Below are 26802 nucleotides of genomic sequence, written 5' to 3' on the forward strand. Positions count from 1 at the left end.
TTAATGAATGAAAAGTAATGGGGCAGGAAGAACAACTAGGATAATTACTTATCAGCTGGGGCTTGGGAAGGAGGGAGATGGTTCAACATTCAAGTACCAAGGTCTTGACCATCCATTACAACTAACTTAGGAGAACACCTGTTTGAGAAATGTAGGGACAAAACTGTGAAATAAGATATTTAAAGGGTATGATTTTAAAGTACAATAGTTAAGCATATGGTAATGGCATCTTGTCCTATTAACAAAAAGCCAATCATTTCACATTTCTATTACCAACCTCAAAAAAGTAAAGTAAAAAACATTACCCAGTTAAATAATGTTCGGCTAACAGTCCTGAAAACAATCATGTTAAAGTCAAAGAAAGTTTGTTAAAGTCATTACCTCTTGAGTTGCTAGTTTGCGATTTAATTCGGCTACTTTAGAAGAAGAATTTTCTACTGCATTTTGGCAAAGGAGTTTCTCTATTTCCCTCTGATGAGAGGCTTTCAGAGACGTGATTGTGCTGCAGCATCTTCCTTGATCCTGTAGAGCAAATTAAAGAAAACCACACATAAAAGCAGCTCTTCAATTGAGAGTTAGCACAAAAATAGTATAAGAAGCCTGAAACTTAAAGAAGCAAAGGGAGAGCATGCCCCAGTATTGTCCTGTGCGAGGTGCTTTATACATTATTGCCTCTGAGTTCTTAGAACCATTCCACAGGCTTGTTATTATTTGCTGAATTTTATAAGGACAAACTTGAGTTTACGAATGAGTGATGTACCTGGGGTCTAGATCACTAAACTGCAGAGTCAGGGTTCAAACACAGCAGAGTTGGACCTCAGAATCTGGGCCTTCCATTTGACTCATCTGGGGCTGAACTTTTGGAAGGAATTAAAGGTTCTAAATGTCTGTGTGAATTTAAAGCAAAGGGCTTGACATTTTACCTTTTAAGATAAACTTAGATTTTTTTGTGCAGACTTTTATTTCGGTAACCTCAGTTCCCTACAGAATCTCCAATGCATTGTCTCTAGGCAACATGCCTCAGTTCCTGGTCTATGCATATGACTCCGGGCTAGCTACTGCGTCACAACAATACAGTGATTTTTATAGCGATTATCAGGGCCCAGGGTAATGTGCACCGAATTCATTCGGACCATTAAGTGTGAGAAACCATTGGTTTTTCTCTGTGACAAAATCTATACACTCAGAGGCAGTTAGTAAATGGTAAAGTTCTGACTAAAGACTTGATACATTTCTTACAGAAAAACATTTTCTCTCTTATTGGGAAAATTATTTTAAAATGACAGGGTTTGAGACTCAAAGCAGGTACTTAGTAAGTCATTGTTGATATATAGTAATATGGAAATTCCCAAACTATAAACAAATTTATCAATTGCTTACTTGAATATATGAATTATTTCTTCATGGAAATAGTGAGATTAGGGTCCTAGGAAGAGCATAAATAGCTAAAACACCCATGATGTTACTGATCTAAAGTGAAAAAACAGCCTAAAATCTGGGACTAGGGAAGATTACTCCTCACTTCTCAGGCCGAGTTATCTGAGAAACAGACTGACAATACTAAAAAAATTACCAATTATTTTTAGGACAATTTATAAGAAAAATCTTTATTTTTAATGATTTCTAGGAAAACATGTGATTCCTTCCAAATAGCTCCACTGCTACTATTGCATTCAGGACTAAAGAAACAAGGTTTCAGTTTGGAGGCAGTATAGTTGCCACGATGATTCAGTCACGTGTGGCTGCCAATCAATCAGTAAGCATTTGTTGGGCGCTCCGGATGCTCATTCTGCTCCTACACCAGGTTGCAGAGTAAGTGTGATCTTACATCAGTTCCCGGGCGCTACAAGGCCGTGTGCGGGCAGTGCTTTCTCGGTACACATCACAGGTCACCCAGGAGTCGGAGGTGGGAGCAGGACACTTCCTGCGAAGCTCCAGGTAGTATTTGGTGGAAGAGGTAGGGCTTGAAACATGCAAGAGGCAGCGAGTATAGTGAGCCCCACAGTGGAGTATTAGACCAGTGATGGGACTCGTGACACGAGGCAGAGAAATTCAGTCTTGATTCTTCAAGAAGCTGGGAGTCAGTGGAGAACAGAGTAACTCAGACACAGGAGTGCTTAAAGAATACTAATGGTTTTTAAGCAAGACGAATGGGGGAGACAGCAACCAAAACCAGGGCGGTCAGGGTGGGGCACCGGCTGGCATACTAGGGAGGCCGCTGCACTGTAGTTCGGAGGAAAGCAAGATGGGACCTATTTCTAAAGTACCCCATAAACTGAACCCAAGAAATGAAGGAAGTAAAGCTGCGCCTGGCAATTGAAAAAATATGGTTATAAACAGAGATGAGGAAGCTGGGAGGAGGACCTAGTTCACAGGTAGAAAAGATAATATTTGAGATACAAGAGGAAGAATCCAAAGGAAAAAAAATATATACACATATCTATGAACCCAGGGAAGAGAACAAGCCTTGCAAAGTAAATCTAACGTCATGGCTCATAAAAGCCATATGAGTGATGAGTTTGGCAATGGAGAAAAATAAACAGAAAGTCTAAAACTGAAACCGTGGCAGAAAGTCGGATTTTCAAGGAGGGTGAATGAGAGTCAGGAGTCAGTTAAAGGGAAGAGAAAAGGAATTTCGGTCAGAGCTGCTGAGTCATGGAGGATAAGGGGGGAAACTGTTTCAGGAAAGGCGGTGTGTTCAACAACGTCAAGGAAAACTACGCTGACCGGGAAAGGTCGTTCCTGAGAGACCGGGTTTCCAAGAGTGGTGAGGATGAGAGCCGTATTTAAGAATAAGTGAGGCAGAAATGAAAGAAGCTGCTGGCGGCAAAGTGGTGCTGAAAAAGGAACAGCACTTGGTTTGATCAAATGCAAAGGTCTGAGCATGTGGGGTGGCTCAGAGGAGAGGCAGTGGATAGTATCTGAGACTCTGAGGGAGCAAGGGATGAGCAGACTCATTCCTCAAGGAATGTATGGGTGTGATCACTAGGCTAATTCGAAGAATTATTTGGGAAAATAGGACCTTTTCCTCTTAAAATATCACCAGTTTTAATAGTGGCTATATTGTGACAGCATTTTCCTGTGGTAATTATAAATAATGATATTCATTTGTAAGAAGGCTGAATGGGTCAGCTTATCAACGCCATTTGGACACTTGCAGAAAAACAGGACTGGTCAGCCCAAGGGCATGGTTTGGTTTGACGTGGAGAGTCTGCTTCATCGGATTCTGGGCACAGGTAGAGGATCCTACTCTGAAACAGATCTACACTTAGCAATGTAATACAATTTCTTAGGATTTGTTAATAAGTTCCGATCAAGGTCAAACAAATTACCAGAAGAAATACATCTTACTATTTTCAAATTTTTATCTTTTTATGTCCCCATGTATTTTTGAATTCACATTTTACCTTTTCATGGAGTCTTCTAATTGATTCATTGCTACATCAGATTTCATCTGCAGCTCATTCATCTCTACAGTTAATCTCTGCAGTTCACTTTTCAATCTGCAGTTTTCTTGTAAAACCTCTGGAAGATGGGAATCTATAAAAGCATCTGGTTGGTAAAGTCTGTCCCCCAGCGCTGCAGAGGAGGAGAGCGCGTCCCCTTTCCCTGCGGGTGGCACGCCTTTCTTCACCCTGTTTGTAGTCGCTTCCTCTCTACCCTCAGAACTGACTAGAGAGCATTGTCCTTCTCTCCTTCTGAAGCCTCTCCACAGTTTTTGAAAGGTCTTCTATTTCTCTCCCCTTTGCAGCCAGCTCCTCATTAAGTCTCATCAGTTTAGCTTTGGCATGAGCCTGTTCCACCTGGAATTCTATAGACTGGAAATCTTTATCATCTTCATCTTTTCTTTTGAGTTCCAATTCAGCTTTCTGATGTTTAAGAATGCCTATCTCAGATTCAAGGTTTCTTACAGTGACTTGATGGGCTTCCTTCATGTCGCTGAGTTCCTTCTCTGGTGCTTTAAGTTTGGAGGGGTCCCCACACTGGTTCTGAGGTGCTACCCTCAATCTGGAGGCAAGTAGCTCTCTTGCTCCTCTAGTCTCTGTTCATACCGAAACTGAAAGGAAAGAATCCACGTAATGCCAAACCACTGCTACACATTTCACTAGTTACTGAAGGCCTGTGTTCTCCCGTTCATTCATTCAGGCAGTCATCACATATCCTGATGCCTCCAATTCTATGTTCCTTGAGTCTGTCACGTATTGAAATCCCAGTCTTAGAAGGGCATACCATTATATGTTCTCAAGGTATTTTATATAATTTCATAAGTAATGTGTTTCATAAACATTACATTAGACATTTTGCTTCATAAACACTACATCAGACATTCTGTATACCCCAAAACTTATTTTAAATCTCACAAACTTATTATTGTGTATCCTTCTTTATGCAAACTATACTCTGATGATAAATAGCGAAAGCAATTGCTGGTATTGAAGTCTTTAAGAAATAGCACAGTTTCAACTTTCTAACATCAACTTAGAAATCTCCTAGGTAGTAAGTCAGCTTGGAATTTATTTACTGGAGCTTTAGTATTGTAAAAGTAATAATCTAATACTTTACTCTGCATAGGGAGGTGCAGTAGTGTTTGTTCATTTACTTAATGAGTATTTATTGAGCTACTGCTGAATGCCAGGCACTGTGCCAGATTGTAGAGGGAAAGAAAGTCAGTTCTTGCCTTACGAGTTCCCGGCCTGGTTAAGGAGAGTGACACGGCAGTAGCTGCAGAGTCCTGTGACTGGGATGGTGGGCCTCCTGATGCAGGGGGCACGAGGCACCTGAGTTATCTGGATGCCCGAGTGAAGGTGGGCAGACTACACATTTAAGTTCAGCCGTGAGGAATGAGTATAAATTTGGGGATAAGTGGAGGCAGGGACATTTTGGAAGTAGGAAGAGCCGTATAAAGACAAGCAAGTGGTTGGTGTGTACTGGGAATCAGAAATGGAAGAGGAATTGGCAGGAAGTAACCAGGGCAGGAGTGAGATGTGGTCAGGGACTGCGAACAAGAAAAAGGGATGGGTAGATTTAGATATATAAAAATGGGGTCATGGGTTGGAATTTATGCCTCTTTTTGGTCAGTGGAATATTAACTGTAATTATTGCAATCATTTCTTGAGTGTCTGCTGTGCTCCAGATATGACACAAGGGCTTTACATACACTCTGCCACTCAATCCTCCTGATACCCTATGAATTTTGGATTAACTAGTTAAAGTGTTTGAGCATCTACTCTGTGTCAGGCACTTTGCTGAGTGGCGGAATACAACAGAAGTGGGGTGGTCATGACTCCCAGAAGCTGGATGGGGAGAGAGGTCACTCATGATCCTCCAGATGGGGTGGATGCAGTGGAGGGGAGGGGTGCGGGATGCAGTGCTTGCAGAGGGAATCTGTCTGCCCACGAGTCCAGGGAAGGCTTCACAGGGGAAGCAATGCTTGTTTTGAGAGCTGGACAGGATGCCCTAACTGTGAGGGCCGAGAGTACCGTCAGAGGGCAGAGAACACAAATTACTGTGGCTGAAAGACACGTGGCAAGGAGGAGAAATAGGTCAATGTGAGTGGGCGGTGGACGCATGGTGTGGGGAGGCACTGCGGGGCACAAAGGGGCCTGGCATTACATGCATTCACAGGCCATTTATTTATCTTAAGGGGAACAGGAAGCCATTGAGGGGTATAAACAAAGACAGGTGTGTGTGTGTGTGTGTGTGTGTGTGTGTGTGTGTGTGTGTGTGTGTGTGTAAGAGATGACAATATGATTTTGCCTTTGGTGTCAAAAGCTGATTAGAGAACGGGGTGAATGAAGTGGGTATGGGTAGACTAGTCGGGAGGTTCCAACAGTAATTGAGCCATCTTTTATTAATGACAGTAGGAGAGTGACACGGTGATGAAAAGGAATAGAGGAACTGAAAGAAACTTTGGAGTAAAAGTGACATAACTAACAGTCAATCAGTTTTTATCTGTTTTTTACATGAGGAAACAGGCTCGAAGAGGTTAGGTAACTAGTGCAAAGCTGTGAAGCTAAAATAGTGAAAGTCAGCCTAGACGGAAGGTCGGTCTGACTAAAGACAGTACACGTTCCATTCTGGGAGGAGAAAGGAGGCAGAATACCTACGAGGAGGGGAGAGGCAACAGGAGCCTGACAGAGAGTCTGGAGGGGGTGTTCCAGGGAAAGGAGGAAGGACTGATCAACCACCTGCAACGGGCTGGCCCAGCAGCGCAGAGAACCACTGAGACTGGCCTCCCCTCGCGGCCGTGCACACACCTCCCCGAGCACGGCTGTGTGAGTGGGGAGTGGCGGAGACCAGCAACCCGGGGCAGAGGATAAGTCAGGGAAGCTGAAAACTGGCTGGTTAAAGGAGGAGAGCAACTCAGAATTCAGGGAAGTGAGACAAGAAAACAAACCAGGTAAGCGCTGAAAGATTTGAAGAGGGTGGAGTAAAGGAACCCCCACCTCCGTGGTAAGACCTTAACTAGCAGGCCAAAGAATTTCCAAGTTTTCAACCTTTTCCTGTTTTTGAAACTTAGCATTCTACCGTTGTTGCGTCTCTGAGGACAGAAACCTACGGGGAATGAGGTCCGCATCCTAGAAGCAAAGCGGCGCGAAGTTGGAGGCTTTGCTCTGCGTCTCGCCAGCAGCAGAACCTCGGGCAGGAGTTAAACCGCGAACATCTCAGGTCCCTGATCTGCAAGGTGAGTCAGCAGGATCTTTCCCTCACAGGTAATCGGAAAGATTACACTGAATGGACCGAAACGCCTGTGAAAGCGTCCGGCATCTTTGCCCTCCAGATCAGCTTCCAGTATTTTTACCCTTTCTTCCATAAATTCTACTGTATTTCTGTCCACTGTATCACCAGCAGCTGATGCAGCCAATATTAAAGCAGGTAAAGAATTGGGATATCTTCTCTTTAGAATTCCTTCCATTTCCTTAACCTATTAAAATATTTTTGTACGTTTGTAAGGTCTGATGTACATTAAAATTAAGCAGTTTATATTTTATCAATCGTGTTTAGATTTCAAAGAGATGTTTAATCTATTTTAAAATGATGTCTTTCAATTAGGAAGCAAGGAGGAATAGGTGATATTTAATGACATCTTTACAACACTTCTCATTCAGTCTACCATGACACAGCACATGGTCTTTCTGTAAGCTAGAACTGCATCAGGGTCCACAGAAACTAGAGCTAGCTATTATATATGCATATGTGTGCATATCTGTTTTTGCTAACGGTATTATGATTTAAGATGTTTGGAAAACATATGTGAGGATCAAATGACATTTCTCCTGGTAAAATGTGTAGGTAGCAGAGTGCCTAGCATATAGTAAGGGCTTGATAATGTTCGCTTTTATTATAATCTGATCTCAAAAATGATGTTTCCTAGGACAAGATGGGTTGCTGGTGCTGAAAATCCTATTTACAGACTGAACATTGTTCATGTTAGGTATTTAAGGGTCACATCATTTGCAAAACTAACAGCAAATATTTCCATTCATGAAGATTACTTGCACATTCATACATATAATGGAACTTGGGATATAAATACAAATATTTATACAGATGCAAATATTGATAATTACATCTGAAAATTTTCAAAGTTTTGCTTCCTCTGGTATTAAAAAACTAATTATTAGATGTGAGGATGTAAAGGTATATACATACATATGCCACATATATTAAAGAGATTTAGATTTTTAAAAAATCAGTGTTTTAATATACTTACAATTAATGCATTCACTGAAAATTTTAAGATGTATTTTCAATCTAATTTTGATATCTTGAAATGTATATTACAGTTTTGGGGGAAAATTAGATTTTATTTGTAGCTTCTTTAATTTGCTTTTTAATATTCTTTGGTTACAGATATCATGGTGGCTGTCATACAAAGTAAAATATTTTAAAATTCTCACTGGAAATTAACCTATGGAATATTATATTAAATAAAAGCATGAATGCATGTAATCTGAAATTTTCATTGTAACATGCATTTCCAATTAGCTTCATTTTTACATATGCACTATTTAGAAAAGATATTTTACTGTATAATTATAATCTATTTTATATTTATAATTCATACATATGTATCTATAATCTATTTATAGTTATATCTATAATCTATTTTAGAATATGGCTCCAAAATGATTCTAGATATTTTGTGATGTACATTTATTATAAAATATATATTAATATTTAAAATCATAAGGCTAGAAATGTTCATGGTCACCGAATAAGATCTGAAATGTATATACAGCAAACTACATAAAATGGTATTAATGCATAATATTTTAGAAAGATATAATCTAAGATGATTAAGCAATACATTTTTAATGAAAGTGTTAATAAAAAGAGTATTTACTTTAATAAAGTGTTATATTTCTCATCAATATGGATCACCACTTCAAGTCTTAACTTTGCTTTTGAAACATGCTTTATTTTTTTATTCTAATACATTCAGTTCTACATTACTTCTCTTGAAGTTATCAGGAGGAGGAGTAGTTTCTTTGCTCTTCTCTCCCTCACAATTCTGTATGGTAAACACTGAAAATTCTTGTTTTTACTCATTATTTTGATATAGAACTGCTCCCACTTTAAATAAACCAGCTCCTCTAAATCTTAAACACTGAAAAAATGCCAAGCAATCCTGGACTACATTTATTTCAGAACATTTCTAGCTCTTCAAACTACCTTGTCCTATTTCTTTCCTGGCCACTGAGCCAAACTATCAAATCATACCTTTGATAAAAGAACAGGTCCTGTGAAAGTATCAAAGTTAATATTTTGCTTTTTTTTTCTTTCTCATAAAACTGGGATAATATTCAGCCCAGTGATGACCTCACCTTTTTGGGTTTGTGATGGAATAATACCTGTATGTTTAAGTGTCATGACTTGACTACAGAATCTTGCTCTTATGAATGAGGCTGAACATCCTTATTTTGTTTAATATTTAGTTATGAATAAAAGTGTTACTTTATAGTTTTAAAAGTAGAATGGAAAAGTTAATATTTCACCTTGAAAAACTACATCAATGAAAAAAACTTTACCCTAATTAGTGTACTATGATTTTTGAAGAAGGTCGTCCAGCCACATTGACCATGAAATATTTCTGAGCCTGTACAGTGAACAAGAACTCAAAATTACGGCCAGCTCTTTGGGAGGCTGCCTGCTGTTTCTAGGGTGTCTCACCTTTCCCGAGCACCACTACCACGGTCCCCGCTCATGGGTCTCCCTTGCTGTACTCCTCTCTCACCTGTCTTTCGACAGAAGGAATTCTAACTCCACACCCAGTGTTTCAGATTTCTACTTCCTTCTTCCCAGATGTCTAAAAAGAGCTGGGATGCAAAAATAACTTTCCATCAATAGTTCTACCATCTAATGAGGCACATTAGTCTAAAATCTCTTTATGTGTAAAGCCACAGATTATATAAAGTGATGCTGTTTACTACTTTTATTAATGTTACTTTAAATGCTACATATCAAGTTTATTTAAAGTGGGAGCAGTTCTATATCAAAATAAACGAATAAAAACAAGAATTTTTAGGTTAATATATTTTGTAGGAACTCCTGGAGCAAAAGAGAAAATAAAAATGCACTATATATGAAATACCTTAATGAAAACTTACCCTGAATACATACTTGTCTCTCTAGATCCTGAATTTTTTTGGCATCAGCTGCTCTATCTTTCAAGTGTATCTTCTGCTGAAGAGAAGGATTTCCAGATTCAGCTTTCAGTTTCTTGACCTGCCAGTAAGTGAAGAACATGTTAAGAAGCATATTTAAAGCACAGCAGAGAAGCACAAGCAGGGCAGCATGATGGTAGTTCCCTCACTCATGCATGAAATCCCAGACGTGGCACTGCATGGAGACAAAGCGGGCAAACAAGCTAAGTCCCTGCTTTCAGGGCACTTACACTCCAGGGAAAGGAGACGGCTGATCAGCTAACAAAGTAAGTCACTCAGTGAATAAAATAACTTCAGAGAGTGACAAGTGCTATGAAGAAAATAAAACAGAGTGAAGGCATGGGAAGAGAGTCGGGGACGACAGTGACAGCTGCATTAGATTAGAGAATGTCAGGAAAGGTCTCTCTGGGGAGAAGTTTGAGATGAGACTTGAACAAGGAGTGACACAAGGGAAGAACCTAGGCCAGAGGCATCAAGTGGAACAGGCTCGGCATGTTCAGGAACCAGGGGGAGGTCTGGTGCGGCTGGGGGACAGTGACTGGGGCTGAGGTATGATGACTGGGCAGGCAGGATCCAGACCACATGGGGCCTGACAGGGCACGGCGAGCAGCTTGGATTTATTCTCAGTCTAATCTAAAATAGGCTACACACCTAAAAGCAACCAAATGCCAAACCAGCAATTTGAGTGAACAGAGTTTAGATATTGATTCATGGACACTTACAAGGCTAAGAACTAATTATTGAAGGTAATGGGTCACCTACAGAAATACATTCTGAAATGACTACCTCAAGTCTGAGCTTCTCAATTTCTTCATTTGCTTCTTTAAGCCGAACTGCATCTCTATCCAGAAGTTCCTGATTTTCAGCAAACCACTATAATCTTTTTTGCAGAAGACTGATTTCTTCTTTATGTGTTTCTTCTAAAATTTTTGTTTCATATAATTTTTCACCTATAAGGTAAACTCAGTAACTTGACTGCAATTTTTCAAAATATGGAAATAAACCATATTAAAATATTTTACATGAAAACCAATGCTTATCTTATAAAAGCATTATGAAAAAATATGAGGTAAAAAACAACTGATGTGTGCCAGGTGGTGTTTACTTTAATCTAGTATTAGTAAAGAGAGTTGAAAATTGTGTTCATAGTCCAAATCCTCAAACTTGCAGCGAAGTTGGCTATGTAGAAATTTTTGATAAGTCAACTATTTTCCCACTCACTTTCATTATAAAAGTAAAGTAATTTCCATGAGAAAATAAATGTTAGACCTGAGAGATAATAAGAATGAAGAATTCCTATAATTATATTAAGTAAAAATTGAAAACATTAAAGAATGCCTATTATGGATGATTTTATCTAGCACAAAAAACTTACATGATGGATACTATTATTATTATCATTCTATTTTACTAGTGAGAAAAGTAAATGTGGTTTTCTTACAAACAGGTAAGTGGACTTTATTGTACGTATCTTACACTGCAGATTATACCAACACAGAGGAAAGATCCTTACTTGAGCAGGTAAGGGCTCCTCCGATCCACCTTCCTAGTCCTGTGCTCTCCCATCTGAAGCTCCAGTCCACAGGTACGCTCAGTAACGTGCTCATGACACACCCTGGGCAGCCCCTGCCACTCCACTTCTGAATTTTCCCATCTGTCAGGACCTGGCTCAAATGACAGCCTTCCCTTTCTGAAACTCTTACACAGCACCCCATCTCATGTTTATTTGCAATTTTTAAAATATTAAATTTTTCTGCATTCTTATCTTTGATTTCCATGGTGGGGAATACCATATTTATCCTTGTGTTTCCTACAAAATTTAGTGCTATTTGTTCATTTGGCAAATAGGTGGGAGCCTATGTTTCAGACCCAGGGATAAAAGGACAGACTATGCCATCAGGAAGGTCACAGTCTAGGTGGGATGACAGACATGTGAACAATGTTTGTCATCCCACATAAAATGCCACAAATTCAAAATAATCCTTGATTTTCTTTAATCCTGCAATTACTCCTGCTAAAACCTATTAAATGTACATACCTATTACAACTAATTAAAAAAAATGTCTCTAAAATTAGGATATACTTCAAGGAACAGCATTTTGATCACACTATCCAATTGCTGTTACTTAAATTCAAGAATAAAGAACAGCCATGAATATGAAGGTAAGCTGCTCCAGCCCAGGGTCTTACCTGTGGCGTAAGCAATCTGATCCTTGGCCTGGATCTCTCCTTATTCATTTTTTCCAAGTCTACTTCAAGAGCTTGTTTGTCCTGTTTCAGTCTTTTGATGTCTTCTAATGAACTTATTTTTTCTTTCTTGATATTCATAGAATTACAAAAGCAAATTATTTCGAACCATAAAAAACTGTGGTATAATCTCTTTCACCCAGTCTATCATAAAAACTGGTGCTAATTATTTTTCCTAAATTTCAGCTCTGATTTGATCACTTCCCACAATTACCAGTAGCTCCCTAGGGCCTACGAGTCAGTTTTAATGATCTAACCCAACGCAGCCTGAAGACCTTCCGATCTGCTCCTCCACCTCCCCTGGATCACTGCGCTGACCTCCTAACTGGTCTGCCTCCTCCGCCTGCAGCACATACAGTCTGCTCTCCTCACAGCGGCCACAGGAATTGTGTTAAAGAATCAGTTACGATCACTCCTCTGTCTGAGGCTCTCTGGCGGCTCCCATCCTCCCAGGGCAAATCCAGAGTCCTCACAACGACTTTCAGCGTCACGTAACCCAGCCTTGCCCACGCCTCTGACCTCAGCTACTACTGATCTTACCCCCCAATTCCATTTCAGCCAGAGACTGCTGAGCTCTTTGAGTGGACCCAGCACACTCCTGCCCCGAGGTGTCTGTGCTGTGTCCTCTGCCCCCAGAGATGTAGGCGGCTCACTTTCTAACTTCATTAGGATTTCGGCTCAAATGAAGCCCCAGGAAGTTCTTTCTAACACAGCAAACCCCACTCCTGTTGCTTTATTTTCTTTTTGCAATGCTTATCACCACCTTTTATGTATTTACTTAAAATTTACTTGAAAAAAGACATCATGTATTTACTTGAAAGCAGTACTTTATTTTGGTAATCCTTTTATCATAAATGCATAAAAAATGCTTGGCATATCAAAGCACTGTTGCATGAATTCTCAATATGCTCTATGTTCCATGCTACTCTTAGCCCCCCTTCCTCTACTTGATAAAAATCATACTTACCCTTCAAAGCTTAGTTCAAATGAGTCTATTCCTGCTATCCCCTCCACTGCATCACCATAAACTTTTCATTGTACCTCTAGTCTAGCATTTATCTCTTTCTGTCTCCTATGACATTGACTTGTGTACAAGCCTCTTCTCTTTATTAGGCAGAAAGCTCTACGGGGACCAAGACTGATTTGTTGCTACATTAGCTCCCCCATCTGTGGTGTTGCCTTCTGAGGTTTCCGTTATGCATGCTGGCTCATGATGGCTTGTTTCTCTGTATAATTTTTAACTGTAGGTAATTATCAGTGGGTTTTTTACCTGTAGGAATACTGTGTGAGCTGGGTTAAGGGTGTAGATTCCAAGAGCACACTTCTAAAAGGTCACTAAAAATAGCCTTTGAATAAAACTAATGCTGTGGTTGGAACCTTACGATTCCAAGAGCTGTTTTGAATTTGTTCCTTCCAGACACACTAGAGGTTATCATTGACTCAGGACCTCAGTTTGTTATTTTTCTCAGTTTGAGCAAAACCAACCCTTGCAGATAGTATCAATTCAAGTATTAAAATACAAATGAAGGTAGAAGGGATGACATTTATATTGAACAGCTGGTAAAACATGGGCACAGACCAAAGGAGACCTCTACTCTGCCCCATGTACAGATGAAGTTAAGACAGAAAAGCTCTCTTGACATCCTGGGCACTTATGCAGGTGACTGGATTTTTTTCCTAGTTCATTGTTTCATGAAGGGTATGGCCCTTTGAAGTCCTGATGTCCTCACTTCACTTTGCTATTAAAGCCCAAGCCTAAAATGCAAGCCTCACAGTAGATGTTTACTGTTAGGTATTTTTATCCCTCCTTATTTCTGGCCTCTAGAGAGTTCCCTTACTTTTCTTAAGAGCTGGGTTATGCATTTACAAGATGTTTATTATATTCTATGTGGCATTTTCCAGTATTTTCAGTGGCAGTTTTAGTTTCCTATTTGTCAGAAAAATATGTTCAAAGCAGCACACGTCTAAAAGGTCACTAAAAACAGCCTTTGAATAAAACTAATGCTATGGTTGGAACCTTATCATGTTTTTTTCAGCCTTCATGAAATATGGCACTCTTTTAACTTGTTAATTTTTTAGGTCTACTTGATAAGGGGAGGAAAGTGCAATCACTCACTCTTTAATCATTCTATACATGCATACATACATGCATCAAAAGAAAGTTCCCTAATGGATTCATATTTGAAGCTGTACTTTATTTACTACAAAAACCTGTTAAACATCAGTTATTAAACTATGGTATGTTTAGATTTCTATGTAATCTAATTTTATATAATAAATTTATTCTTAAAGGTGGCATGTAATTGGAATTTTTCTAATTTATACAATCATTCAAATAGACTGGAAGGGCCTTTTAGTTCAGTGGTATGGTTCTTAATGGGAAGGAGTGGGGAGAATTAACTGCCCTCCCACAGGGGATGTTTTGAAATGTGGCAGTAGTTTTGATGGTTAAAATGACTGGTGGGTGCTATAAGCACATAGTTCTGGTGACAGGGGTGATAAAAGTTATGCAGTATATGGAATTGTTCTGCTCCAAATAGAATTAACCTGACCAAAATTTTAGAACTTCTTCCATTGATAAATGTACTCTTGAAAATTCTAGAACCGTATGTTTTATAACACAAATCAATAAAAATAGAGAAAAAAGTTATGCAGCAGCTATGGCATTTCACATCTATGTTAGGAAAATGTGATATAAATAGTTGTAGATACAGTCTCTGCCCTTTAGAAGTACACAGTCCACTTAAGGAGACAGGTAAAAAGCTAACGAAACTTTCTATGGTGAATAACTATCTCCAAGTTATTTCCTATTTTAGACATACATTTCCAGTGAGGGATTTGTCTGAATAAGGTGTACATGCCCCAAGCGTGGTGATGCCTCCAGTATGACACCATGCGGAAAGTGCCCGGCAAGAGGTCGGATTATAAAAAGACGCCATCCAAAACCAGTGTGATGTTGTTTTCTGTACCGTAAGGTCACAAGCTAATCTTGATATTTCTTAATTTTTTAATGGTATGAAATTTAAATGTTTACTCATAAAGTAATAAAATTTTTTACAAATATAGGAATTTTTATAATCTTTACTCTCATTGATATTTAAAATCCCTATGCAACTTACCTGTGCCACCCGTAGTTCTGTTAAGAGATCTGTAAAATTCCAGTTTCCAGAAGGCTCTGAAGTCTCAGCTACTTGAGGTAGGAAATGACTTTGGTGCATCTGCTCTCTGATTTATTTTGAAAAGAAAAAAATTTTATTTTTCTTTTTACAAGGTACTCCATTTGATGCAAAATATTCAATTCTTAAAGATTAAAAGCTGTAGTGGATATTGAAACCATGTGAGATGCTAAGGAAAAAAGTTTATTTAATCTAAAGTTTAAAATACTAAAAGAAGTTATTTTAAGGGAAATTTTAAAGTTTAATATGAAAGAATAGAATCCTGAAGTTGTTTTTAAAAATATTTTCTCCCAATTCTTAGAGAAAAAAAAAAATCAATGTCCCAGAAAAATGGGCCCCATTTTTCCTGTGGTAATGTGTGTTGTCACATCATCCTAGACTCCTTTCTGAGGAATACAAGTTGCCAATTACACGTGGAAACTGACAAATAAAACCAAACACAGTCTACTATTTGGACATTAGAATTGTATTTGTTTTTCTAGAGATACTATAGCAAGGAGTTTAGGACTCCATGTAAGAGCATCTAGCCCTAATGTACTAATGAAACAATTAATTGTGAAAGTTCCACTGAGAGCTTCAGTTTGGGATTCTGGAATAGATCTTTTTTAAAAGCTAGACGATATAAGATGACATTTTAAAATACTGAAGCATTGAAAAAAAAGCAGATGTAAATGCTTTCATGCACTGGAACTGGCAGATTATCACAATTGGCCTGGGGTTACACTTACCAGGATTAAGAGGTATTTTTTCCCCTAATTTACACAAAAGTGCCCTTACTTGCCACCCTGTGTACTGTGTAGCTTTGTTTATACAAGGTGTGTCTTTTGCTATTTTGCATAAAGATCAGCTGGAGCTGGCAGCAGCCCTGCCTCTTACTCCCTAGGTTATCTAACAAAAGAATGAAAGAAATATGTGCATAAAAAGAAAGCTCATGACATTCATGGCCAAAGAAGTTCCTTCCAATAGCAGTCCTATCTGAGTGATTAGATATTTATGAAAATGCAAACTGGCAGCCATTTCCTAAAAGCAGGTAGTGCCCTGACTTGCCCATGTTTGCGGGTCTGGCCTTTTACCTAACATGTTAAAGTCGGACGGAGAAACATCCAAAAGATCTTACAGTCTGAACTACGACTCCTAAGTAGGGGCTGGCGTTGGTCGACAACAACTCAGAAGTTCTCTTCCTCTGGAGAAATGCCTTCAGCCCACTGAGAGCCCTGCCCCATGGCCTGGGGAATATCCCCCAGCCCCTTCCTGGGGCATACCTCAGCCGGTGGTATAAAAGGCTAGGGGTATAAAAGGCTGCCTCACTGGCCTCAAGCAGAGACCAACTCTGTGGGACAGTCTGTTCTCCCAAGCTTCCGGTCAGAGCAGAACGAAACCATTCTCCAGCTGAGACCATATGCTTACTTGCCTTCCCCCACCCCCGTCTTGCTTCTCTTACTCCCTTTCTCCTGAAAGTTATCCTCTAGGAAATGACCTCCCCAAGGATCCTCGCCTCAGGCTCTACTGCTGTGGTATGGAACCTCTCCTAAGACATTACATGATATTGTATGATACATACTTTTTATTATTGTTAATCCCATGGTTCCTTAGGAAATGTTAAGCATCTCAGGCTTAATGACTGATCAAGAAGAATACTGTATATTCAATTTCCTAAAACTGATAATCAAACTCAAATATGAATAGGCTGAAAATACCGAGGTATCCACTAGTCATCTAACACTAAGACAGACCCACTGAATATTAAAATATAAAAGTTACAAAACGATAAATCTTCATTTCTTAGTAAAAATAAATGTATTCTTAATACAATAATAAAATACTTAGAAATAGTCTGTTGGGTTTTAAGAATTTAAAAAGGACTTACTTTAAGGAAGCTAACTCGCTGAATAAACTCTGGTTTTCCTTGAACATTCGCTCCTCATTTTTCTTGTTTTGTTCTTGGAGATCTTTCACTTGATTATATAGTCTTTCATTTTCCTTCATAAATAGAAAATCACATATAGTTAAAATTGCTAGTACTTATAAAACATAAGTATATATGCTCACAACAGCTATATCCTTTAAATATTTTTAAAGTCTTTCAAATTTTTCAGTTTTTCAGTAAGCAAAATGTTTTTCAAACTACTTATATCATCTCAGAAAAAAAGTTTTACCTGAAAACAATTCTTTCCAAAATGCTTACTTGGAAAAAAAAGTTGCAAAAATGCCCAGAGCCAAAGGGCCTTATGTCAGTTTTGCACATTTCACAGGAGTAAGTGGGTGAGTGGCTGTAGGAATAAGCACATCCTGACTGTGTGGACCAGGGGTGGAAAGGCCAGGGGGGACTATCTGCACCCTCTTTTTTCTGTTTCTGGCTTGGCTTCCCGCAATGAAGAAAATGAAGAGATTGGATACAGTCACAGTGGGCATTCATGTTTCTGGAACTTTCTGTGAGCAGACTTAGAGACTGGATATTTCTGAAAATGTCAGGATGAGGGAGAGCAAGGACTAGACCCAGTTTACCCCCAGCCTTGAGTGACTCAAACTGAGATCAGAAAGCACCAATCTGTGCTAAGGTGCTCTGGGTTATTAACCTCTTTAAGAACCTGATGAAAATCAAGGATCTTTGAAGATCTAATGAAAACCATGTACTATCTTCACTGTATCTGGCCTAATGCCTGGCAGATGATCTGTGCTTAATGTTTGTAGAATTATTGAAAACCAGAAAAAAATATAAATATATACACAGATACACAAATTTTGTGTTATCTTTGTGGGAGGGGGTAGCTGGCATATTAATGGGTCTGTGAAATCCTTAAAAATGCATGTTCTAAATGGCATGATTAGAATGGCAGGCAAAGGGTATGGACGATTCTCATGAACTTCAGGGCAATGTGTCTTTTAAAATCAGTACTTCCACAGGTAGTAAATGTAATCACTGACACTGTAATGCTTTCTCTGGATGTCCCTGGAAGACAATGCTTGTTACTGACAGGTTTGATTCTTAGGCTATGTTGTCAAAGGAGAAAAAGATGAGAAAGGGAGGGATTAAAAAAAAAAAAAGGGAGTGGTGGGGAAGAAACTAAGATGAAATCTCATGCTAGGGATCACTAAATATGTCCCGGCCGACTGTCAGGTCAACATCACCAAGGATCCGTCATGGTTCGCAAATGTCTGCCTTCTACAGGACACAAAGATTTTCTCTAATTCATTTTTCACTCATAGTGCAAATGCCAACTGATTTCAGATTTGTATTTCTGAATATATCAAAACCTTCCACTGTAAAGTGTTATAGAAAACTAAAGAAAAATGGGATAGTTTTACGGAAATGGCTATTAAAAAAAACAGGCAACATTCATTAGCTAGTTACTGTGTGCCAGGCACTAACAGGTTGGCTTACACTGTCTTATTTTCATCACAAACTCCATATGAGGCAACTACTACTATCATCATACCCAATTTCACAAATGAGGAAACTGGATTATATGAAAGTTAAAGTGATTTGCTCAAGGCTACACAGCAGGTGGTGGAACTAAGACCAAACCAGATTCTTTGAATCCAAACCCACGCTCTTAACCATTTGAATTCTGTTCATGAAAAAGTTCAGACTAGTCAAATTATTGCTTCCTCATATTTTCCAGAATTGCCATTACCTGTTAAATGAGCACAGGAATACTTTAATATGCTTTGTTTTATAACAAAAGGTTCTCAAGAACAAATTCTTCTTTTGCGAAGTGTCACCTTGCCTGTTGATATCCCTGAAGGAGTGTCTCCTGTTCTTGTATTTCTTTTTGGATTTGCTTCAGTTTTTCTTCAGTGACAGGATCAGTGTTTCTTCAAAATGTAACCCACCTCTGTTTTTTGTTTGTTTCTTCAAAGTTACTTAACTTTGAGAAAATGCAAAAGTTGTTTTTTCATTTGGAAGGAAATGATTGAGAAATGAGGAACAGTAAGAAAACTCAAAAGCGCAAAGGCCTAATGCTATCTTATAACCACTATGGAATTAACATAATCATAGTTAAATAATATGAATAGAAACATCTGAAATGGAGTCAGGAATGTCAAAGGGCCCTAAAATAAGGCTGAGAGGCCTTGGGGAAGTTGATCTTATGCACATCCATAACTAGAAGGAACATGAACTTCTGCACTGTGCTAACTACAAGTGGCTATGCCCTGTTGCAGTCTCAGAATGAGGCTTATTTTGCTGAACTCCAATCTAGCAACTAACACAGTGATCTATCCTATATGGAGCAACACTAGTTATTTTGCCTAGGCCATCATAACTCTTTCAATACAACTTACCTAAGACTGCTTTTTTTTTTTGAATAAAACTGTCTTTCAACACCAAGACATATAATAATTAAAATGGTAAAGATCAAGGACAAGGAGAGAGTATTAAAAGTGGCCAGAGTGAGAAAAAAGATCAAGTAAAAAGGAAAGCACATCAGGCTATCTGCAGACTTCTCAGCAGAAACCTTATAGGCTAGAAGGGAGGGGCATGATATATTTAATGCAATGAAACAGAGGGCCTCGAACAAAGAATACTCTACCCAGCAAGATTATCATTTAAATTTGAAGCAGGGATTAAACACTTTCCAGATATGTAAAAGTTGAGGGAATTTACATCTCATAAACTATCTCTCCACAGTGTATTTTAAAGGAACTGCTATAGATGGAAGTGCTCCTAAGGCTAAATAGCTGTCATCAGAGAAAATAAAACCACAGTAAAGGAAGTAGACCAGTTACTTACAAAGCAAATGCAAAATTAAATCAACCCCACAAAGTCAGTCAAGGGATACCCAAAGAGTACAGAATATGATACCTAATATGTAAAGACTGGAGGAGGAAAAAGAAGAAGGGGGGAAAAAAACGAACCTTTAGATTGTGTTTGTAATAGCGTAATAAGTGCGTTAAGAAAGGCCATTAGATAGTAAGGAAACTGCCCTTGAACCATTGGTAACCACAAATCTGAAGCCTACAATGGCAATAAGTACATATTTATTGATAATCACCCTAAAGGTAAATGTACTGAATGCACCAATCAAAAGACACAGAGTTAGCATCTCTAGGTTCCACTGATTGTTCCCTGCGGCAGCGTTGCGCTGGGCAGTGTCTTGTGAAAGCTCTGCCCACGCAGTTTTGAATAGCAGGTACTGACCTCCAGTAAGGCATGCTCTGGCTACATTAGCCCAATCATCTGGTGTTAGATTCTGAGTGGCTAATGACTCCACTATGGCCACAGTGAACGCTGCTTGCACTCCATAGGTGGTGGCAGCTTCCTTTAGGCTTTTTACAAGCTTAAAATCTAGGGCTTGATGGTATCTTTGGTGGGTGTTTGGATCTTCTATTACTGGGAAGGCTGCATTCCCCTCCATGGTTAGCCATTCCCTCCATCTATTCTTGCCCAATTGTTCTTGGCACCCCTGGCCACCACAACATGAGTAACTCTGGTAAAGGGGTGGCTCTGCTCTATAGGTTGGAGAGAGAGCAAAATGGATAATTTGGAGCGGTTGGCACAATCTCTTCTACCTTACTGCTCTTATTGGGGAGAGGGGCCGAACTAGTCTCTCCTTCCTCTCTGCTTATGCTCAGTTGGCTCAGTGAGGGGTACAAAGTGGGCCGATGTCCTCTCTGAGCAGCCCTAGCCTCTAACTCTTCTCCTGATAATTCTTGGTCCTCTTCCTCATCAGAGGACCCCCCCTGTGTCAGAGGCTCTTTCTTCTTTCAAGAACCTCCTCTCCTTCCCTTATGGCTTATCACTAATTTACATTCGTCGCTATCCCGCGAACTTTCCTTGCTTCGTCGCTATCCCGCGAACTTTCACTGGCGCCCTAACTTTACATAACATTTTTGACAAAACAAAACAGTACAACAAAGAACACTATGACGGACAGACAAAACAGAAATCCCCACCACAGCCGCTTGCTATCTCCTTTCCTACTTCTACTTTCGCTTTGCTCGTTGGTCCACTCACCCTTCTCCTCTGAGGCGCCTTCCCGAGCAATCCTTCCGAATGGGGTCCACAGGTACTGCTTCAGGGTAAGAAGCTCTATGGCGTCCGCGTCCGCCAGTTTCTCCTCTGGGTGGTTGGAGAAAAATTCCCGGGTTTCGGCACCAGATACCGCGTTCGCTCCTTGTGGCGGTGACGACAGCGATACATACACAGACCTGGTTCACTTCAGTTCTTTATTGTTGCTCAGAAGGTCGGGAGAAGGTGAGTGAGAAGAAGCAACAGCCGGAGGGAGCGAGTGAGAGGAAGAATGAGAGGAGAGAGAGAGAGAGAGAGAGAGAGAGAGAGAGAGAGAGAGAGAGAGAGAGAGAGAGAGAGTGAGAGTGCTTCTCTTTCCTGCTTACGCCTTATATAAAGGAAGCTGGCCTATGGTGATCAAGATCATGCGTGACCTTTCAGCTGATTGGTAGCATACCTTCTGCATGAGTTGAGTACGAGCGTGGAAGCATGGGGCAAGCCTATAGGAGCAACTTCCTTATGCTAATGCCACCAAACCAGGAAGGGTGGCGCCCAGGAAGCGGGCGACATCTTAGGGCATTGGTCAGCTACAGTGGAAGGGCGGTGTTCAGCCATAGTGGGACTCAGCCTTGGCCGTAGGCCGGCCCCTACAATAATCATGGTTTATCATTGTCTAATCTAAAATTTAGTGATGTGTTCTATTTTTATTTTGGTAGTCACAAACACTAACATTTTGAAATAGGGAAAAACACTCATAAAAATATTATTGTCTTCAACTATCAACTTCTACATCATCCCCCTCTTTTCTTTTCCACCTACTGTGACATTACTTCTGTCTTCATTCTTAGTAATTTCAATATACTCACAAGTGAAACTTGCAACCCCCTGGCTTCTGGTTCCTTATACTTCTCTCCACCTAGCTACTTACGCCCACTGGCATACTCTATGTCTTTTTCTATTACCAGTAAACCACTCCTGATTCTCAGTCTCTGGCATTTACGCTTTATCAATCCTGTCTCCCACCTCCCCGGTACCTGGATTCCAAGAACTCTTGGACCCCACTGGGACCCACAGTCTATTGATCCTACCTGTTTCACACTGTACCACACCACTTGATGTTCCTTCTTCCTTCATTACTCAACTTAAATTCCACATACATCATTAGCCCTGTCTTCCTCCTCTCTCAGTTGGCAAAAAACACTCTGATCTCATCTCCTACAATCCTCTTTGCTTACTCTGCCCTAGCCACATGGGCTTCTCTGCTGTTCCTTGAACATGCCAGGCAATCTTTTGTACTTTAGGATTTCTGCACTATTTCATCTTTCTGGAATATACTTCCCCTAGATATCCACATGGCAACTTTTTTATCTCCTACAAGTCTTTGTTCAAATGGCTCTTTTTCAATGAGGCCCACTTTGCCTACCCTATTTAAAATTGTAACCTGCTGGACTCTACCACTAACACTCTTGCTGTACTTTCCATTTTTCTTACATATAACATCATTTACTTATTTATTATGCTTCTTGTTAAATGTCTGTCTCTCCTCAGCAGATGAAAGTGCCACAAAGATGGGGGAGGGTAAATATCTCTGCCTGTTTTGTTTACTGATGTATTGCATGGGCCTTAACTGCCTGACCAAGGTAGGTGCTCAAAAAGTATTTGTTAAATGAATGAATTTGGATAAAGTAAATCCAAAAGAATGTTGGAGGTTAATTTATCTAAAATAAATAAATAATATTAAAAACAAAACTTCCTCTTCTTGCTCCCAAAAAGTACAGAATGAACACTCCTAGAACATTAATGAAACATTTTCATACTCCTCTTTATGATTCTAAAATCTGAGAAATGTTCCAGGTGCTTTTTTTAATCTTAGGTACTAGACCCAATGGACAGTTAATTTCTAATGAGTAGCTGACATCACAGACAGATGTTCCACAGAAAAGAGAACACAAAAGACTTCTTAGGAGAAGGGATTAGGGGTCCCTAGGTTAAGAACAGGAGAAAATGATGCTTGTATTAATCCTCTACAATCATATTTTTGTCTCCCCAGAATAAGCAACATCTACTCTCTGTTCTCCTTCATGCTGACAAAAATCAGCCCTAGGCTTCCCATTTCATATGTACAAGTTATCACAGCAAATATACGCCCACAAGGACAGAAGTAGTAAGTTATTAATGCCTAAAGAATTTTAAATGTAGTCAAAGGGGTCCTGGAATTCACAGTTATAGGAAAAGGCCAAGAAAGATACTGTAAGCTAGAAATGAATTTTCCAATAAAGGTAGCTCTCCTCATGACAAATATCACCACATAACAATGATAAAATTGGTCATTCATTCAATTTAATACAAAAGAAAGGACAAAATGCTTCTGGTTTCCTTGCTCTCCCTTCTCCACTGGGGTCTAAAGGCAGCAGAAATGTTGGTCTGACCTGAACATTTCTATTTCTTTTAATAGCTGCATGGGCTTCTGAGTTGAATATAGTCAATATAAATGACTACATTAGGAAATAACAGAAATACTGTGATGCACACAAATGTGTATTATGTGACATGTAAAACATCCTGCCTCTCCAAGTCTATACTGAACTACTCTCCAGATAATTTCTATATTGTAGGTTACCATTTGCATTCTGAATTTATTGCTCTTCTCTGGAAAACATTTTGGATGTTACAAAGCCAGCCAGATGAAGAGGGGTTTGAAACTCCCATCTTCTATTCACTTCCCACACTATGGATCTCACAGCAGGAGAGCCCAGAACTAATGACAAAAATCTCCTGTAAATTGAACCTTTCAGAAATGGAATGTAGTACCTTAAGATTAATCCTTCTCCATAAGGAAGGAAAGTTCACAGAAGAGAAGGAAATAGGGAGAGTAAAGAACATGGAAAGTAAACTAATACACTATATGCACAGAATTATATGATGAAAGGAATATATGATTACCTTTTTTCCTAGTTTGACTTGATGTGGGAATGGATCTCAAGTTTTTGCTTTTCATGCCCTTTGAAGTTTTCTTTTCAAGAGTAGAAAACGTCTTGAATGGTGAACTGGGTTTGCCGTAGCCTGAGCTCCTAACTGACGCATATAGTGCACTCTGGGGTTTTCTCTTAAGCAAAGAAGGGGCACTTCCAGTCTCCTTGTATGGCACCTGTTTCCCAGTTACAGCCTCTTCCTCTCCATAGCTGAGCTGAGATCTGTAAGTCTATGCACAAGTACAAACTTCAACTATAGTTGTAAACATTTAACAGATGGCAAAACCATAATGATTACTAAAAAACATAATTTATGGAAGACAAATCCCTATGTTAAAATTCTCTAAGTCTAATTCATCAGAATTTTAGTATTTTGAAGCACATCTTCAAAGTCAGAACTAAAATAAGCAAAATAATAAACAGAATCAGCTTGCAGAAATCAAGATGTGTAATTTGCTAGTATGAACATGGAGGAGAGCAGGGATGAGCACATTTTGAAATGACATAAAATCTTATCTCTTTTCTCTAGGTTTCTCAAGATGAATGTTTATTAACACCCTGCTTTAACTACACAAGCTCTGGAGATGATTTATAATAAATGTGTAACTCAAAATTATAAAATAAAATAGAATATTGGAATCATGGAAACTATCAATCAGAACAGATCAAGAACAGAGAAAAAAGGAACAGTGAAATAAAAGTTCTCAACAGTTGAGAACAGCATTTATATGAAATGCCAACTTACCGACTTCTGCAGAATACAGACCTACTGGGAAGACTGAGTAAAAAGCACTAGAATGATGAATAAATTTTATTTTCTTATACTACTCAAATCGTAGACTATGTTTACTTAAAAAAGTAAAAAATAGAAAAGATGACTTCTAAAAGAAAGCTAATGCTATAGTGGAAATTTCCAATTTGGGGACTGCAGGGTGTTATAATAAATATTGTTCACAAACATACAGGATCTATATGGAGATTAGTGTCTAATTAATTGCACTAGCTTAAGAAATAATACTTACAGACAGTATTTATATAACATAATTTATCAAAATGTCAAATCTATTTAGATCATAAACACTTACTTTATTTAATTTGTCATCCTGAGGTAATAATGTAGGACCAATAGATATCTTTTTCTTCAAAATATCAAGGTACATTTTATCTATATGTCCTTCCATAGTATTTACTCTTGGACAGCTATTTTCTATACATTTGTTTGTTGTCATTTGTAAAACCACATTCTCTTGAGTTTTGTCAAAAAAATTGGTTGCCAATTTGTGGCTCTTGAGATATAACATTTGAGTTGATATTCAGGAGTGAAGGGCTAACAAATTCAGTTTCTTTACTATCGGCCAATTTCTTACAGCTATAAAACAAAACAGTGCATAGATAATGAACCCTATATGACTCCTCAAATATCAGTTTTATTAATACAATCCACACACACACATAATATACATATAAATATATTTGTATTATTAACATATAATATTTAATGTATTTAATATTTGTAACTATTCAAATTAGGTCATTAATGTCAAATACATTATTTACAATTCTGGCCGAAAGTATATTCACATGGTATCATATAATTGCTTTAAATTTTAGGTAATTCTAATGCAGTACAATACAAGGGATGGCATGAATGACTGCGAGACCCTACATCAAAGGAAAGCCAAACCAAGCAAGACTGAGACTGCTTCTGTGCTAGAAAAAAATATAAATTTCTAAATGGCCTTTTTGTAGTATTTTTTTATCAATAATATTTTATAAAGTCAGCATGCATTTGAGGCAGGAAAAGTATTTTATTCATTTCTAGAAGAAACTAAAGAAGTAATTGTTATTTATGTTAATGAGGCATGGGGTGTAAATATTAAAAACCATAAATTTCATCACAGTATAGAAAAACTTTAAAGTAGAACAGGAACATCACTAAGATTTTGAAATAAATCATTTCTGTGGTTTAAAACACCTAAATGCAATAGAACATTTCAGACAAGTGGATCTTAAAACTATGGGAATCCCTTAAGGAAACATCCTAAATGTGGTTAAATATCAGCATATTCTGGGGGTTCCAAAAAATATAGTCATTGCTGCTTTCAAACTAATAATGGTCAATTAGATAATTTAATTTTATAATTTATAAAATGAGATTTAAAAAATTAATAGGTTACCATTTCCATAAAAGTAAGGTAGAATGGCTTTTTGGTAATTGTTAGAAGCCTTAAAGTAGCTAGAATCATTAGAAAATAAAATAATTCTTTGGCTCTTTGTGGTAGCAGAACCTGACTAGATGCTCATCAAAACTTGCCTGTGCCAGTTAAACTACGTTTGCTCCCTCCCTCGAATCTGGATGGGTCCGTTTTCTAGTCCTTCCCTTTAGAATGGGAGTGCTCTGGTGACAAGAACCTCAGATACGTGTTGTTGGCTTAATGGCTGGGTTTTGGACAAGGCAGCATACTAACCAGAGGCCAGAGGGAGGCAGTGCACATGTCACAGTGGCAAACATTTGTTAAACTGTCACCCGCAATAGTTTATGAGGCAGACCACATGGCTACAGAGTCTGGGGTATCAAGGAGAAATGGCAGGAGAGAAGAGCGAGTTTTTAAGTGCCAGCTACTATTGGCTACTTCTGGCAATTTATGATAAGAAAGATGAGCTCACAATAGAGTGGGCCAGTCCGAGAGAAGCAGTCAAAGGGAACAGAGAGTCTAGAAACTCAGGGTTTCTTAGGTTCACTCTGTGTCTAGGTTTAAACAGTAAGATTTGGCATTGAAAAATGCTAT

General features: G+C 38.8%; 1 pseudogene; it reads right to left on the reverse strand.

The window, feature by feature from the left end:
• Positions 1 to 26802, reverse strand: part of LOC130679810 (centrosomal protein of 162 kDa-like) — a 70427-nt pseudogene that overhangs the window by 17822 nt on the left and 25803 nt on the right.

The sequence above is a fragment of the Manis pentadactyla genome, chromosome 12 (assembly GCF_030020395.1).
Source record: "Manis pentadactyla isolate mManPen7 chromosome 12, mManPen7.hap1, whole genome shotgun sequence".
NCBI classification, from domain to species: domain Eukaryota; kingdom Metazoa; phylum Chordata; class Mammalia; order Pholidota; family Manidae; genus Manis; species Manis pentadactyla.